This window comes from Triticum urartu, unplaced genomic scaffold (genome assembly GCF_056163025.1).
Source record: "Triticum urartu cultivar PI428250 unplaced genomic scaffold, HENAU_Tu73 scaffold2, whole genome shotgun sequence".
In the NCBI taxonomy this organism is placed as follows: domain Eukaryota; kingdom Viridiplantae; phylum Streptophyta; class Magnoliopsida; order Poales; family Poaceae; genus Triticum; species Triticum urartu.
This window is the reverse complement of record NW_028260368.1, coordinates 1,162,998-1,180,275: the sequence shown is the minus strand read 5'-3', so window position 1 is coordinate 1,180,275 and position 17,278 is coordinate 1,162,998. Positions and strand designations below refer to the sequence as shown.

General features: G+C 36.5%; 3 non-coding genes across 3 annotated transcripts; all 3 read left to right on the top strand.

Annotated features, from left to right (window-relative positions):
• The first annotated feature begins 1,174 nt into the window (after positions 1–1,174).
• TRNAT-GGU (transfer RNA threonine (anticodon GGU)) lies at positions 1,175–1,246 on the top strand. The gene has a single exon. It is a non-coding gene; the product is annotated as a tRNA-Thr (tRNA).
• A 507-nt stretch (positions 1,247–1,753) lies between these two features.
• Positions 1,754–1,835, top strand: TRNAY-GUA (transfer RNA tyrosine (anticodon GUA)). Its single transcript has one exon. It is a non-coding gene; the product is annotated as a tRNA-Tyr (tRNA).
• A 358-nt stretch (positions 1,836–2,193) lies between these two features.
• Positions 2,194–2,267, top strand: TRNAD-GUC (transfer RNA aspartic acid (anticodon GUC)). Its single transcript has one exon. It is a non-coding gene; the product is annotated as a tRNA-Asp (tRNA).
• Positions 2,268–17,278: the final 15,011 nt, after the last annotated feature.

The following is a 17,278-nucleotide window of genomic DNA, read 5'->3' as shown; positions in this document are numbered from 1 at the left end:
TCAAATTCAGTTATTAATAGAACGAATCACACTTTTACCACTAAACTATACCCGCTACATTGTAGATTATGGTATAAATGGTACCCTTTGTCAAGGATAGCCATTTGACAAGAAGGCTAATTCCCCCTTATTGAATCAGATGGAGAAGGTTCATGACACTGAGCCGTTGGTACTTCTACTTCGATCGCTCGCCTTTACTTTAGGATTTAGATAGCCCCTCTGGTCTGTAAAAAAAATCTTTTCTTACCATGCTAATAGCGCCTGAACCAAATGTATTTATTTTGATTAGGATCCTATTCTACGGTTACGACTACAATAATAATTATTTACTTTGCAAGGACGTAAGTGTGTCAGACTGCTAAATTGTTTTATTATTCCTACAATATAAACTAGGGGATATAGGGGGTAACACTGTCCCTATAAATTCCTTTTTTCCTTTTCTTTTTTGTCCAGAATTGAACAAAAAAGAAATTATGGAAGATGTTTTCTTCCCCCATTAAGTCCGAGCCATAGAGTAAGAGTGAGATGAGTTTTCCAAATTCATCATAGACTTTCCCTATGGCTTGATAGAAGTAAGCAGCAAAGAGTCGTAACTTAAAGAAAAAAACGGACAGGGCCGACAGATTTACCTGATGTAAAGAAGATCCTAAAAGTCTCTGATTAGTCGACTCTCTCCATTTAACACTTTCCTCTCTCTCCTTTTTTCCACTGACTCAATTCTAGTTTATTAGATTCTTGTTTAAAAGAATGCAAAAAGTTCAATAGAACTAAGAACACATAAAAAATAGCATAGAGGATCAAGGCCATTACCAAAAGTTCCTCCCAAGGATCCTATATCCTATTGGGTATCTGTTCCCCGCCTTTTCCCGCTAGGATCGGAAATCTTATATTTTCCATATCCATATACCGTTGAATCCTTGGGGTTCCAGAATCCGCCTATTTTACTAGTCTTCGGAAACGGAAAACCCTGAACCAAGAAGAGTTGGATATGTTATGTAGGGTATGTTTTTTTTTATTAATTTTATTTTGAGCTCTCAAGATATCGATATATACATATACAATCTCTACATAATGTCTCTCTCTCTATCTCTATATATTATATATATAATATGTACATTATGCAGTAGACCCATAATGGGAAATCCAAGTGGCTAATTTTTGAATTAAATAAAAAGCCCTTTTAACTCAGTGGTAGAGTAATGCCATGGTAAGGCATAAGTCATCGGTTCAAATCCGATAAAGGGCTTTTTAAATTAGTGGTAGAGTAATCTCGTGCTAAGACGTAAGTCGTTGGTTCGAATCTGATAGAGTACTTTTCTACTAAATTGATTCACTTTTTTTCTTTGTTTTTGAAACTTTCTCTATATTTTTAGAGAATTTTATGACTTAGTGCGGGATGGATGCATTTTTGGTATGAACACTAAATGAAGCACGGAGAATTAATCTATAACGATCAACTAAAAAAAATCCTAGATGAAAACATAACAGAAAAGTTGGAAAAACTCTTTGCTTTGGATCTATTTATACTTTTCGAGTATATTGACAATTCCAAAAAACTGCTCATACTATGATTATAGTATAATCACGAGCGGTTGTATATGGCCCTATCGTCTAGTGATGCCCCTATCGTCTAGTGGTTCAGGACATCTCTCTTTCAAGGAGGCAGCGGGGATTCGACTTCCCCTGGGGGTAGGGAGTATTATGAAAGGAGGTTAATCATAGATTAGCAAAAACCCTAGAATAAATTCTTCCTGGGTCGATGCCCGAGTGGTTAATGGGGACGGACTGTAAATTCGTTGACAATGTCTACGCTGGTTCAAATCCAGCTCGGCCCAAACCAAAAATCTAGGGCTTCGTGAGTATGAACTAAATCCTTTTGTTTTTCTTCCATAAAATAAAATGTCTGATCTATAGAAATAAAAGATAAAGAAAAAAGGGAAATTTTTTTTTCTAATCCATATCTCTCTCATTCCTTTCTTACAAACAAAAGAGTTTTTCTTATTGAAGGCTGGATTATTATCCATTTTTAGTGATAAAAAATCACGACATACTAGTTATGTCACTCTCACTATACCCACGTATAATATAATATGTGGGTATGTAGTATATGATTCGTCTATTTCTTAGAGTACGAAAGACGAATCGAATCTTCTTATGGTTCTATTTAAGAATGGGTATGCCATACACCCCGCGGGGATTGTAGTTCAATTGGTCAGAGCACCGCCCTGTCAAGGCGGAAGCTGCGGGTTCGAGCCCCGTCAGTCCCGAACTAGGGTTCAATGAATGGAGAAATTGATATTTCCTTTTTCCATGAAAAAAAGGGGCAGGGAGCAAGATCAAATACCCACAGGGCACCCTTACTTCACTTTTTTATTTTGCATCTCTCATTAAAGAGGGAGGGAGGGCATATAGGAATTTTTTTTTCACTACTCCCAATCGATAAAGAAAGACACACATACGATATGTGGATTAGTAGAATTTAGGATATTATATTACTCTATCTTTCTTTATGATGATACCATCCTCATCTTAATTTCCTATTCCACTCTTATGGAATAGAGTACCGGTATTTTACCGGAATCCATACATAAATCGTATTCCCTTTTTATTTCAGACCTCTTTTCCCCATCTCACTTCTACTGCTTATTTGGATGTCTATGTGACCCATAGAAAGTGAAAGTTGGTCATATAATACATACATAATTGTATGTATAACTATAAGAAAAAGGAAGGGAAATTGTATAAGATTAAGAAAGTATAAGATTAAGAAAGCTCGTGGGTTAGAGATATAGAAAAGAAAAAGTAGAAAAGGATTAAAAAAGAGGGAATTCCTAATCCAATCAAAAAACCCATTTTGGTCTTAGTGTGGATAGAGGATCTTCCTATGTTATACTATATAACTCTCATCCGTGAAATATAACTCTCATCCATGAATTGATTTGATAGATCCGATATTCATAATATTGAATTGATTCAGTATTATCAGAATGCAAGCCCTACCCTTGAATTTACAAGATACCCCTTTTTCCTCTCCATGGGATTACATCCCGAGTTATTGTGAAAATAAAAAATAAAGAGGTTATGGAAGTCAATATTCTCGCATTTATTGCTACTGCACTGTTCATTCTAGTTCCTACTTCTTTTTTACTTATTATTTATGTAAAAACAGTCAGCCAAAATAATTAATTGGAATTCCAATTAATCATTGAAGAAATTAAAAAGGGATTAAATAAAAAAAATCCAAGTCTTAAATGAAAGGATCTGGTTGGAATCTTAAAGTGTGGTAGAAAGAACTACATATAGTTTTTTCTACGACACTTTAGATTCTTTCTATTATATTATCTTTGAATCTACATAGAATAGATTAGTAGATTGAAATAGTTAAGTAGTCTAATTCAATTTCTTTTTTCATTGCATCCACTTAATTTCAATCAGGTCAAAATAAAAAAATCTAAGACAATTCTTGACCAAAGAATCCATGGAAGGAAAGAAAAATAATATGAAGAATAGACTATAGTAAAAAGTAAAAGGAAATGGAAAATGTGTGATATGCCGTGAATAGTTCCGTGGAAGAAAGTCTAATTTTCTTATGTATAGAACTTTTTTTAACCATTCGTCATTTCTAGTAGAAATTCTGAATTGGTATAATGGCTCTTTCTTACATTACAACTTACAATACAAGAGTTTCTTACAGGAGTGAAACAAAACTAAAGAAAAAGATTAAAGAATAACGTTTGACAAAATGATTAATGCAAAATGATCCATTAAAGAAAAGAATTGATACAACAATTTGATTACTTAATCAATTAGTAGTATCCCTAGAGTCCACTCCTTCCCCATACTACTAGTGAAAGAGAAAATGTAAAGACTACCATTAAAGCAGCCCAAGCGAGACTTACTATATCCATCTAAATTATGTCTCCTATTTCTATGAAGGGATTATTCTACTATTGATCAATAATCATAGTGGAATCAAGGGTACAGAGTCAAAAAGGGATTCCGCCCTAAGGCCATGGATCAATCAGTTCAAGGAATTTACTCCTAACAAATTCTTATAGGAATTCTGGTAGAATTAGAGAGCATTAAAAATACGAGATACTATAGCCCTTTTTTCCTTAAAAAAGAAAGAGTACGGGAATGATGTCCTGAATAGAAGAAGCGGGAATAGGAAGATTTTTTATTCCTTTTGTTACTCTTTTTTTTTTTTTTAAGCAAAGGACGCCCGAATATACCATAAAATTATCGATAGATAAATATTTATTGGATACCTACCTTACCTAATGTTTATTTTTGACCTAAACCCTGCAGCCTTGCTTTGTATCATTCTATGAAAGAATGAAGAGATTTTATCCATAATACAACTCCTAAATTGATTTTTGATCGACCTATTTAATCTGATTCTCGTTAGAATTAAGTAGTCCTTACTTTAGTGTATGTAGGTAACATAAGATGTACGATAAAAAAATGTATAATAATTAGTAAGTCTTGATATTCTTTCGTGGAGTCCCTTCTTGAATCTTAGATTGAAAAAAAAAAAGAATGCCCCTTAGGGACCTTTCTTTGGATACCAAGATTTCTGACATCTTATCCTCGTATTTTAAAATTATCAAATCGAATCTCAATTAAGAACCAATTCAAATTCATATAATAAAAGAATAAGGAAACACTACCTCACCCCTATTGATAACCATTTTGGCCACTACCGTCAAAACAAACCCTAACCCTAGTTTGAGGATAGAACTATGGTATGGTTTCTCTAAACCCAGTATCGGCAGGCCCAGTTACTCTCTTGCCCGAACTTATGCGAAGTAAAAATTTATCGAATTCGATCAGCACTATAAAAAAAACCTAAGTATTTTATTGATCAGGCGGCACCCAGATTTGAACTGGGGATAAAGGATTTGCAGTCCCCTGCCTTACCGCTTGGCCATGCCGCCAAAAAATCCGATCAAAAATCTAGAAAACAGCAAGTATTCATCCACGTTTTCTTACGAAAAGCCCCTTTTATTTTGAATATAATTCTACTTACTTTTTTCCAATCTTTTTCAAAAAATCTATTCCTGCTTTTTTTGATCCAGTTTCTATTATTCTCCTCGATAGATTCTATCTTAAAACATACATTGTTAACACAATAAAACTTCCCATTTCTTTCTATTGAGATGAAAAAGAAGAAAAAGTGGATTTCTATTCACAGGCTGCAAAATTCAGAATAAATTGGAACCGTTAACTAGAATTCTCTTTTTTTTATTGCAGTAGTGAACTACTCTTAAATCGGTATTATCTCCCCCCCCTTCAATGGCATAATAAAATATTATGGCTTTATGCTTAATCCGTGTATAGGTAAACTTTAGGTCCGAACAGCATTATTATCCAAAGATCCCCTTTATGTACATATCTCTATGGGGAATCATGCTTTAATTTTTCAAAGTATTAAATTAAATATCTTGAATAAAAAAAGGAAATTTGCTCTGATATAGAGTATAACCTGACTATCTTGGCGTACCCAAGTGAAATTACGATAAAAGAAAAGCATGGATATGGGGAGAGGTGGATAACTAGATTGGCATGTACTTAAAAAAGGGACTTACTTTATTTTAGAATTCCACAATGAAATACTGAATTTTCTAGCAATTATACTACTCCGATCCGAAATAAAAAAGAACCCTCAAATTATTTTGAGAAATTAAAGTAAGCACGCTATTCTAAATCGAAGTAAAGTCAAACTTTCTAGTATATTATATTACGGCTTTATTACATTCATAGAAAGGAGATAAAATGAGAAATCTTTGCCATCCAATCTGATTAGAATATCATAACATAAAGTATAAGTGGCAGAATTTTTTTTGTAGGAATGTTTTATCAATTCATTTTCATTTCATTTGTACCCCTGGCAAACTCGAACTTTCGTCCAAATGGTCTCTATTCATATGTATGAAATACATATATGAAATACGTATGTGGAGTTCCCTAGAATTTCATGTGATTCAGTAAACAGAATATAGATTCCATGATTGCTAGATCGATCCATAGGGATTGATGAAGAGTGAGCTGATAATGGAATTTTTCTTTGATAAACAGGAAACTTAAGATTAAGATGCTCCGGAATGGAAACGAGGGAATGTCCACAATACCCGGATTTAGTCAGATCCAATTCGAGGGATTTTGTAGGTTCATTAATCAAGCCTTGGCAGAAGAACTTGACAAGTTTCCAACAATTAAAGATCCAGATCACGAAATTGCATTTCAATTATTTGCGAAAGGATATCAACTGCTAGAACCCTCGATAAAAGAAAGAGATGCTGTGTATGAATCACTCACCTATTCTTCCGAATTATATGTATCTGCGAGATTAATTTTTGGTTTCGATGTGCAAAAGCAAACCATTTCTATCGGAAACATTCCTATAATGAATTCCTTAGGAACCTTTATTATAAATGGAATATACCGAATTGTGATCAATCAAATATTGCTAAGTCCTGGTATTTACTACCGCTCGGAATTAGATCATAAGGGAATTTCTATCTACACTGGCACTATAATATCAGATTGGGGGGGGAGATCGGAATTAGCAATTGATAAAAAAGAAAGGATATGGGCTCGCGTGAGTAGAAAACAAAAGATATCTATTCTAGTTCTATCATCAGCTATGGGTTCGAATCTAAGAGAAATTCTGGATAATGTTTCCTACCCTGAAATTTTCTTGTCTTTCCCGAATGCTAAAGAGAAGAAGAGGATTGAGTCAAAAGAAAAAGCTATTTTGGAGTTTTATCAACAATTTGCTTGTGTAGGTGGGGACCTGGTATTTTCGGAGTCCTTATGCGAGGAATTACAAAAGAAATTTTTTCAACAAAAATGTGAATTAGGAAGGATTGGTCGACGAAATATGAATCGGAGACTTAATCTTGATATTCCTCAGAACAATACATTCTTGTTACCACGAGATGTATTGGCCGCTACGGATCATTTGATTGGAATGAAATTTGGAACGGGTATACTTGACGATGACGATATGAATCACTTGAAAAATAAACGTATTCGTTCGGTTGCGGATCTGTTACAAGATCAATTCGGATTGGCTCTTGGTCGTTTACAACATGCAGTTCAAAAAACTATTCGTAGAGTATTCATACGTCAATCGAAACCGACTCCCCAAACTTTGGTAACTCCAACTTCAACTTCAATTTTATTAATAACTACTTATGAGACCTTTTTTGGCACATACCCGTTATCTCAAGTTTTTGATCAAACGAATCCATTGACACAAACTGTTCATGGGCGAAAAGTGAGTTGTTTAGGTCCTGGAGGGTTGACGGGGAGAACCGCAAGTTTTCGGAGCCGAGATATTCATCCGAGTCACTATGGGCGTATTTGTCCAATTGACACGTCTGAAGGAATCAATGTTGGACTTACTGGATCCTTAACAATTCATGCGAGAATTGATCACTTGTGGGGATCCATAGAGAGTCCGTTTTATGAAATATCTGCTGAGAAAGCAAAAGAAAAAAAAGAGAGACAGGTGGTTTATCTATCACCAAATAGAGATGAATATTATATGATAGCAGCAGGAAATTCTTTGTCCTTGAATCAAGGTATTCAGGAAGAACAGGTTGTTCCGGCTAGATACCGTCAAGAATTCTTGACTATTGCATGGGAACAGATTCATGTTAGAAGTATTTTTCCTTTCCAATATTTTTCTATTGGGGGTTCTCTCATTCCTTTTATTGAGCACAATGATGCGAATCGGGCTTTAATGAGTTCTAATATGCAGCGCCAAGCAGTTCCGCTTTCTCGGTCCGAGAAATGCATTGTTGGAACTGGATTGGAACGCCAAACAGCTCTAGATTCGAGGGTTTCCATTATAGCCGAACGCGAGGGAAAGATCATTTCTACTGATAGTCATAAGATACTTTTATCAAGTAGTGGGAAGACTATAAGTATTCCTTTAGTTAACCACCGTCGCTCTAACAAAAATACTTGTATGCACCAAAAACCCCGGGTTCCACGGGGTAAATCCATTAAAAAAGGACAAATTTTAGCAGAAGGAGCTGCTACAATTGGGGGCGAACTTGCTTTAGGAAAAAACGTATTAGTAGCTTATATGCCATGGGAAGGTTACAATTTTGAAGACGCAGTACTAATTAGCGAACGTTTGGTATATGAAGATATTTATACCTCTTTTCACATCCGGAAATATGAAATTCAGACGGATACGACAAGCCAGGGCTCCGCTGAAAAAATCACTAAAGAAATACCACATCTAGAAGAACATTTACTCCGCAATTTGGACAGAAATGGAGTTGTTAGGTTGGGATCCTGGGTAGAAACTGGTGATATTTTAGTAGGTAAATTAACGCCTCAGATAGCGAGCGAATCATCTTATATCGCGGAAGCTGGATTATTACGGGCCATATTTGGCCTTGAGGTTTCCACTTCAAAAGAAACTTCTCTGAAATTACCTATAGGTGGAAGAGGGCGCGTTATCGATGTGAAATGGATCCAAAGGGACCCGCTCGACATAATGGTTCGTGTATATATTTTACAGAAACGTGAAATCAAAGTTGGGGATAAAGTAGCCGGAAGACATGGGAATAAAGGGATCATTTCCAAAATTTTGCCTAGGCAAGATATGCCCTATTTGCAAGATGGAACACCCGTTGATATGGTCTTCAATCCCTTAGGAGTACCCTCCCGAATGAATGTGGGACAAATATTTGAAAGCTCGCTCGGATTAGCGGGGGATCTGCTAAAGAAACATTATAGAATAGCACCCTTTGATGAGAGATATGAGCAAGAGGCTTCAAGAAAACTTGTGTTTTCAGAATTATATGAAGCCAGTAAAGAAACAAAAAATCCATGGGTATTTGAACCCGAGTACCCGGGAAAAAGCAGAATATTTGATGGAAGAACAGGCGACCCCTTTGAGCAACCTGTTCTAATAGGGAAGTCCTATATCTTAAAATTAATTCATCAAGTTGATGAGAAAATTCATGGGCGTTCTACTGGGCCCTACTCACTTGTTACACAACAACCGGTTAGAGGAAGAGCCAAGCAAGGGGGACAACGAGTAGGAGAAATGGAAGTTTGGGCTTTAGAAGGATTTGGTGTTGCTCATATTTTACAAGAGATACTTACTTATAAATCTGACCATCTTATAGCTCGCCAAGAAATACTTAATGCTACGATCTGGGGAAAAAGAATACCTAATCATGAGGATCCTCCAGAATCTTTTCGAGTGCTCGTTCGAGAACTACGATCTTTGGCTCTAGAACTGAATCATTTCCTTGTATCTGAAAAGAACTTCCAGGTTAATAGGGAGGAAGTTTGATCGGAATAAATATAAATTCTTTTCTTATTTCTATTTTATGATTGACCAATATAAACATCAACAACTTCAAATTGGACTCGTTTCCCCTCAACAAATAAAGGCTTGGGCTAACAAAAACCTACCTAATGGAGAAGTCGTTGGCGAAGTCACAAGGCCCTCTACTTTTCATTATAAAACCGATAAACCAGAAAAAGATGGATTGTTTTGCGAAAGAATCTTTGGACCCATAAAAAGCGGGATTTGCGCTTGTGGCAATTCTCGAGCGAGCGGAGCTGAAAACGAAGACGAAAGATTTTGCCAAAAATGCGGGGTCGAATTTGTGGATTCTCGGATACGAAGATATCAAATGGGATACATCAAACTCGCATGTCCCGTGACTCATGTGTGGTATTTGAAAGGTCTTCCTAGTTATATCGCGAATCTTTTAGATAAACCTCTTAAGAAGTTGGAGGGCCTAGTATACGGCGATTTCTCTTTTGCTAGGCCCAGCACTAAAAAACCCACTTTTTTACGATTACGAGGTTTATTCGAAGAGGAAATTGCATCCTGTAACCACAGCATTTCTCCCTTTTTTTCTACCCCAGGCTTTGCAACATTTCGAAATCGGGAAATTGCGACAGGAGCAGGTGCTATTAGAGAACAATTAGCAGATTTGGATTTGCGAATTATTATAGAGAATTCTTTGGTCGAATGGAAGGAATTAGAAGACGAGGGGTATAGTGGAGATGAGTGGGAAGATAGAAAAAGACGAATAAGAAAAGTTTTTTTGATTAGACGCATGCAATTGGCGAAACATTTTATTCAAACAAATGTAGAACCAGAATGGATGGTTTTGTGCTTATTACCGGTTCTTCCTCCCGAATTGAGACCTATTGTTTATAGGTCTGGAGATAAAGTAGTGACTTCAGACATTAATGAACTTTATAAGAGAGTTATCCGTCGGAACAACAATCTTGCCTATCTATTAAAAAGAAGTGAATTAGCGCCAGCAGATTTAGTAATGTGCCAGGAAAAATTGGTACAAGAAGCCGTGGATACACTTCTTGATAGTGGGTCCCGCGGGCAACCGACGAGGGATGGTCACAATAAAGTATACAAATCACTTTCAGATGTAATTGAAGGTAAAGAGGGAAGGTTTCGCGAGACTCTGCTTGGGAAACGGGTCGATTACTCGGGGCGTTCTGTCATTGTTGTGGGTCCTTCGCTTTCATTACATCAATGTGGATTACCTCTAGAGATAGCAATAAAGCTTTTTCAGCTATTTGTAATTCGCGATTTAATCACGAAACGCGCCACTTCTAATGTAAGGATTGCTAAAAGGAAAATTTGGGAAAAAGAACCCATTGTATGGGAAATACTTCAAGAAGTTATGCGGGGACATCCTGTACTGTTAAATAGAGCACCTACCCTGCATAGATTAGGCATACAGGCCTTTCAACCCACTTTAGTAGAGGGGCGTACTATTTCTTTACACCCATTAGTGTGTAAGGGTTTCAATGCGGACTTTGATGGAGATCAAATGGCTGTTCATCTACCTTTATCCTTGGAAGCTCAGGCAGAAGCCCGTTTACTTATGTTTTCTCATATGAATCTCTTATCTCCCGCTATTGGGGATCCTATTTGCGTACCAACCCAAGACATGCTTATCGGGCTTTATGTATTAACGATTGGAAAGCGTCGAGGTATTTGTGCAAATAGATATAATAGTTGCAGAAACTACCCAAATCTAAAAGTAAATTACAATAATAATAATAATTTTAAATATAGGAAAGATAAAGAACCCCATTTTTCTAGTTCTTATGATGCACTGGGAGCTTATAGACAAAAACTAATCAGTTTAGATAGTCCCTTGTGGCTACGATGGAACCTGGATCAACGCGTCATTGGGTCAAGAGAAGTTCCGATTGAAGTTCAATATGAATCTTTGGGGACTTATCATGAGATTTATGCCCACTATCTAATAATGGGAAATAGAAAAAAAGAAATTCGTTCGATATACATTCGAACCACTCTTGGTCATATTTCTTTTTATAGAGAAATAGAGGAAGCCATACAAGGATTTAGTCAGGCCTATTCATACACTACCTAAACAAGAAAGTTAGATTCGGCGATGCCCCTCCCCTTTCGGGGGGCATTCCGATTTCCCTAGTATCATCATTATTTGCCACGCGAATCCAGATTGAGATTGAGGCAATTAAGTTAATTAAATTTTCGAATCACTGACTCAGGCCCATTGTCGAATCCTACTCAGCAATTGTCGAATCCTACTCAGCCGAAAAGGGGGTACTTATGTATGGCGGAACGGGCCAATCTGGTCTTTCATAATAAAGAGATAGACGGAACTGGTATGAAACGACTTATTAGCAGATTAATAGATCATTTTGGAATGGGATATACATCCCATATACTGGATCAACTAAAGACTCTGGGCTTCCATCAAGCCACTACTACATCGATTTCGTTAGGAATCGAGGATCTTTTAACAATACCCTCTAAGGGATGGTTAGTCCAAGACGCGGAACAACAGAGTTTTCTTTTGGAGAAACACTATTATTATGGGGCTGTACACGCGGTAGAAAAATTACGCCAATCTGTTGAGATATGGTATGCGACAAGTGAATATTTGAAACAAGAAATGAATTCAAATTTTCGGATAACGGATCCTTCTAATCCAGTCTATCTAATGTCTTTTTCAGGAGCCAGAGGAAATGCATCTCAAGTACACCAATTAGTAGGTATGAGAGGATTAATGTCGGACCCTCAAGGACAAATGATTGATTTACCTATTCAAAGCAATTTACGCGAGGGACTTTCTTTGACAGAATATATAATTTCCTGCTATGGAGCCCGCAAAGGGGTTGTAGATACTGCTGTGCGAACAGCAGATGCTGGATATCTTACACGTAGACTTGTTGAAGTAGTTCAACATATTATTGTGCGTAGAAGAGATTGTGGTACTATCCGAGGTATTTCTGTAAGTCCTCAAAATGGGATGACGGAAAAACTTTTTGTCCAAACACTAATTGGTCGTGTATTAGCAGACGATATATATATCGGTTCACGATGCATTGCCGCGCGAAATCAAGATATTGGAATTGGATTAGTCAATCGATTCATAACTGCCTTTCGAGCACAACCATTTCGAGCACAACCAATATATATTAGAACCCCCTTTACTTGCCGAAGCACTTCTTGGATCTGTCAATTATGCTATGGCCGGAGTCCTACTCATAGTGATCTGGTCGAATTGGGAGAAGCCGTAGGTATTATTGCAGGTCAATCAATTGGGGAGCCAGGGACTCAACTAACATTAAGAACTTTTCATACTGGCGGAGTATTCACAGGGGGTACTGCCGACCTTGTACGATCCCCTTCGAATGGAAAAATAAAATTCAATGAGAATTTGGTTCACCCCACACGTACCCGTCATGGGCAGCCTGCTTTTCTATGTTATATAGACTTGCATGTAACTATTCAGAGTCAAGATATTCTATATAGTGTGAATATTCCCTCAAAAAGCTTGATTCTAGTGCAAAATGATCAATATGTAAAATCCGAACAAGTAATTGCGGAGATTCGTGCCGGAACGTCCACTTTACATTTTAAAGAAAGGGTACAAAAGCATATTTATTCTGAATCAGACGGCGAAATGCACTGGAGTACTGATGTTTACCATGCGCCCGAATATCAATATGGTAATCTTCGCCGATTACCAAAAACAAGCCATTTATGGATATTGTCAGTAAGTATGTGCAGATCCAGTATAGCGTCTTTTTCACTCCACAAGGATCAAGATCAAATGAATACTTATGGTAAAAAAGATAGGGAAATTCTTGATTATTCAACGTCGGATCGAATCATGTCCAATGGCCATTGGAATTTTATCTATCCTTCTATTTTTCAAGATAATTCAGATTTGTTGGCGAAAAAGCGAAGAAATAGGTTCGTCATTCCATTACAATATCATCAAGAACAAGAGAAAGAACTAATATCCTGTTTTGGGATTTCGATTGAAATCCCCCTTATGGGTGTTTTACGTAGAAATACTATTTTTGCTTATTTTGACGATCCCCGATACAGAAAAGATAAAAAGGGTTCAGGAATTGTTAAATTTAGATATAGGACCCTAGAAGAAGAATATAGGACTCGAGCGGAAGACTCAGAAGAGGAATATGAGACCCTAGAAGACGAATACAGGACCCGAGAGGACGAATATGAATATGAAACCCTAGAAGAATCTAAATATGGAATCCTAGAAGACGAATACGAATATGAAACCCTAGAAGACGAATATGGGAGCCCAGAAAACGAATATGGGAACCCAGAGAACGAATATAGGACTTTAGAGAAAGACTCAGAAGAGGAATATGGGAGCCCAGAGAGCAAATATAGGACCCAAGAGGACGAATATGGAACTCTAGAGGAAGACTCAGAAGACGAATATGGCAGCCCCGGGGAAAGCGCAGAGGAAAAATATGGTACTTTAGAGGAAGACTCAGAAGAAGATTCAGAGGACGAATACGAGAGCCCAGAGGAAGATTCCATCTTAAAAAAAGAGGGTTTGATTGAGCATCGAGGAACAAAAGAATTTAGTCTAAAATACCAAAAAGAAGTAGATCGGTTTTTTTTCATTCTTCAAGAACTTCATATCTTGCCGAGATCTTCATCCCTAAAGATACTTGACAATAGTATTATTGGAGTGAATACACAACTCACAAAAAATACAAGAAGTCGACTAGGCGGACTGGTCCGAGTGAAGAGAAAAAAAAGCCATACGGAACTCAAAATATTTTCCGGAGATATTCATTTTCCTGAAGAGGCGGATAAGATATTAGGTGGCTGTTTGATACCGCCAGAAAGACAAAAAAAAGATTCTAAGGAATCAAAAAAAAGGAAAAATTGGGTCTATGTTCAACGGAAAAAAATTCTCAAGAGCAAGGAAAAGTATTTTGTTTCCGTTCGCCCTACAGTGGCATATGAAATGGACGAAGGAAGAAATTTAGCAACACTTTTCCCGCAGGATCTCTTGCAAGAAGAATATAATCTCCAAATTCGACTTGTCAATTTTATTTCTCATGAAAATAGCAAGTTAACTCAAAGAATTTATCACACAAATAGTCAATTTGTTAGAACTTGCTTAGTAGTGAATTGGGAACAAGAAGAAAAAGAAAAGGCTGGTGCTTCCCTTGTTGAGGTAAGAGCAAATGATCTTATTCGCGATTTCCTAAGAATTGAGTTAGTCAAGTCCACTATTTCGTATACACGAAAAAGGTATGGTAGGACAAGTGCAGGACCGATTCCCCATAATAGGTTAGATCGCGCCAATATCAATTCTTTTTATTCCAAGGCGAAGATTGAATCACTTAGCCAACATCCAGAAGCTATTGGCACTTTGTTGAATCGAAATAAAGAATACCACTCTTTGATGATTTTGTCGGCATCCAACTGTTCTCGAATTGGTTTATTCAAGAATTCAAAACATCCCAATGCGATAAAAGAATGGAATCCTAGAATTCCTATTCGAGAAATTTTTGGGCCCTTAGGCGCTATTGTAGCTAGTATATCGCATTTTTCTTCATCTTACTATTTACTAACGCATAATAAAATCCTGTTAAAAAAATATTTGTTCGTTGACAATTTAAAACAAACCTTCCAAGTACTTCAAGAACTTAAATACTCTTTAATAGATGAAAATAAAAGGATTTCTAATTTCGATAGTAACATAATGTTGGATCCATTCCTTTTGAATTGTCACTTTGTCCATCATGATTCTTGGGAAGAGACATTGGCAATAATTCACCTTGGACAATTTATTTGTGAAAATGTATGTCTATTTAAATCGCACATAAAAAAATCCGGTCAAATTTTCATTGTAAATATGAATTCCTTTGTTATAAGAGCAGCTAAACCTTATTTGGCCACTACAGGAGCAACTGTTAATGGTCATTATGGAGAAATCCTTTACAAGGGAGATAGGTTAGTTACGTTTATATATGAAAAATCGAGATCTAGTGACATAACGCAAGGTCTTCCAAAAGTGGAACAAATCTTTGAAGCGCGTTCAATTGATTCATTATCCCCGAATCTCGAAAGGAGAATTGAGGATTGGAATGAGCGTATACCAAGAATTCTTGGGGTCCCTTGGGGATTCTTGATTGGAGCTGAGCTAACCATAGCCCAAAGTCGTATCTCTTTGGTTAATAAAATCCAAAAGGTTTATCGATCCCAAGGGGTACAGATCCATAATAGACATATAGAGATTATTATACGCCAAGTAACATCAAAAGTGCGGGTTTCCGAAGATGGAATGTCTAATGTTTTTTCGCCTGGGGAATTAATCGGACTATTGCGAGCGGAACGAGCAGGACGAGCTTTGGATGAATCGATCTATTATCGGGCAATCTTATTGGGAATAACAAGGGCTTCCCTGAATACCCAAAGTTTCATATCTGAAGCAAGTTTTCAAGAAACTGCTCGAGTTTTAGCAAAAGCTGCCCTACGAGGTCGCATTGATTGGTTGAAAGGCTTGAAAGAAAACGTAGTTCTGGGGGGGATTATACCTGTTGGTACCGGATTCCAAAAATTTGTGCATCGTTCCCCACAAGACAAGAACCTTTATTTCGAAATAAAAAAAAAAAATCTATTCGCGTCGGAAATGAGAGATTTTTTGTTTCTCCATACAGAATTAGTTTCTTCAGATTCTGACGTAACAAACAATTTTTATGAGACATAAGAACCCCCATAAAAATATTTTTTACTTTACTAGACTTTTGAACTTAGAACACTAACAGGTCAAATTTTAGATTTTTAAGATTTTTATTTTAATAAGTAAAACAAGTCAGTTAATTCATTAAGGTGGTTATGTTTATACCATGTATCAATGGCCAACTCTTATCTTAGTACAAGGTTCTCTCGGAACAATTATTATTTATTTCAAGCTATTTCGGATCTTTCTTAATCTTCAAAAAGAACTAAATTCCGTAATGGAATGGTAGGATTAAAAAAAAGGAAGTGTGGAAAAAATGACAAGAAGATATTGGAACATTAATTTGAAAGAGATGATAGAAGCAGGAGTTCATTTTGGTCATGGTATTAAGAAATGGAATCCTAAAATGGCCCCTTACATTTCGGCAAAGCGTAAAGGTACTCATATTATAAATCTCGCTAGAACGGCTCGTTTTTTATCAGAAGCTTGTGATTTAGTTTTTGATGCAGCAAGTCAGGGAAAAAGTTTCTTAATTGTTGGTACCAAAAAAAGAGCAACAGATTTAGTAGCATCAGCTGCAATAAGGGCTCGTTGTCATTATGTTAATAAAAAGTGGTTCAGTGGTATGTTAACGAATTGGTCGATTACGAAAACTAGACTTTCTCAATTTAGAGACTTAAGAGCAGAAGAAAAAATGGGAAAATTCCACCATCTCCCAAAAAGAGATGTGGCAATCTTGAAGAGAAAATTATCTACTTTGCAAAGGTATCTCGGCGGGATCAAATATATGACGAGATTGCCAGACATTGTGATCGTCCTTGATCAGCAAAAAGAGTATATAGCTCTTCGGGAATGTGCCATTTTGGGGATTCCTACTATTTCTTTAGTCGATACAAATTGTGACCCGGATCTCGCGAATATATCGATTCCAGCCAACGATGACACTATGACTTCAATTCGATTGATTCTTAACAAATTAGTATTTTCAATTTGTGAGGGCCGTTCTCTCTATATAAGAAATCGTTGATTAAGAATATATAGTGAATTCTTGGGCAACTGCGTAAATTTATGGAATCACTTACTTTACTATATCTTTTTTTTTGCATAGAATTTTTTTTGCATAGAAAAAAGAAGGGGAATATTGATATATATTAGAGGGTATTGATATATATTATGATCTGATGTGCTTTCTTGGTATCCTAAATATAAGATTAATACTTCAAGTTGCTGAGTTGAGAAAGAGATGG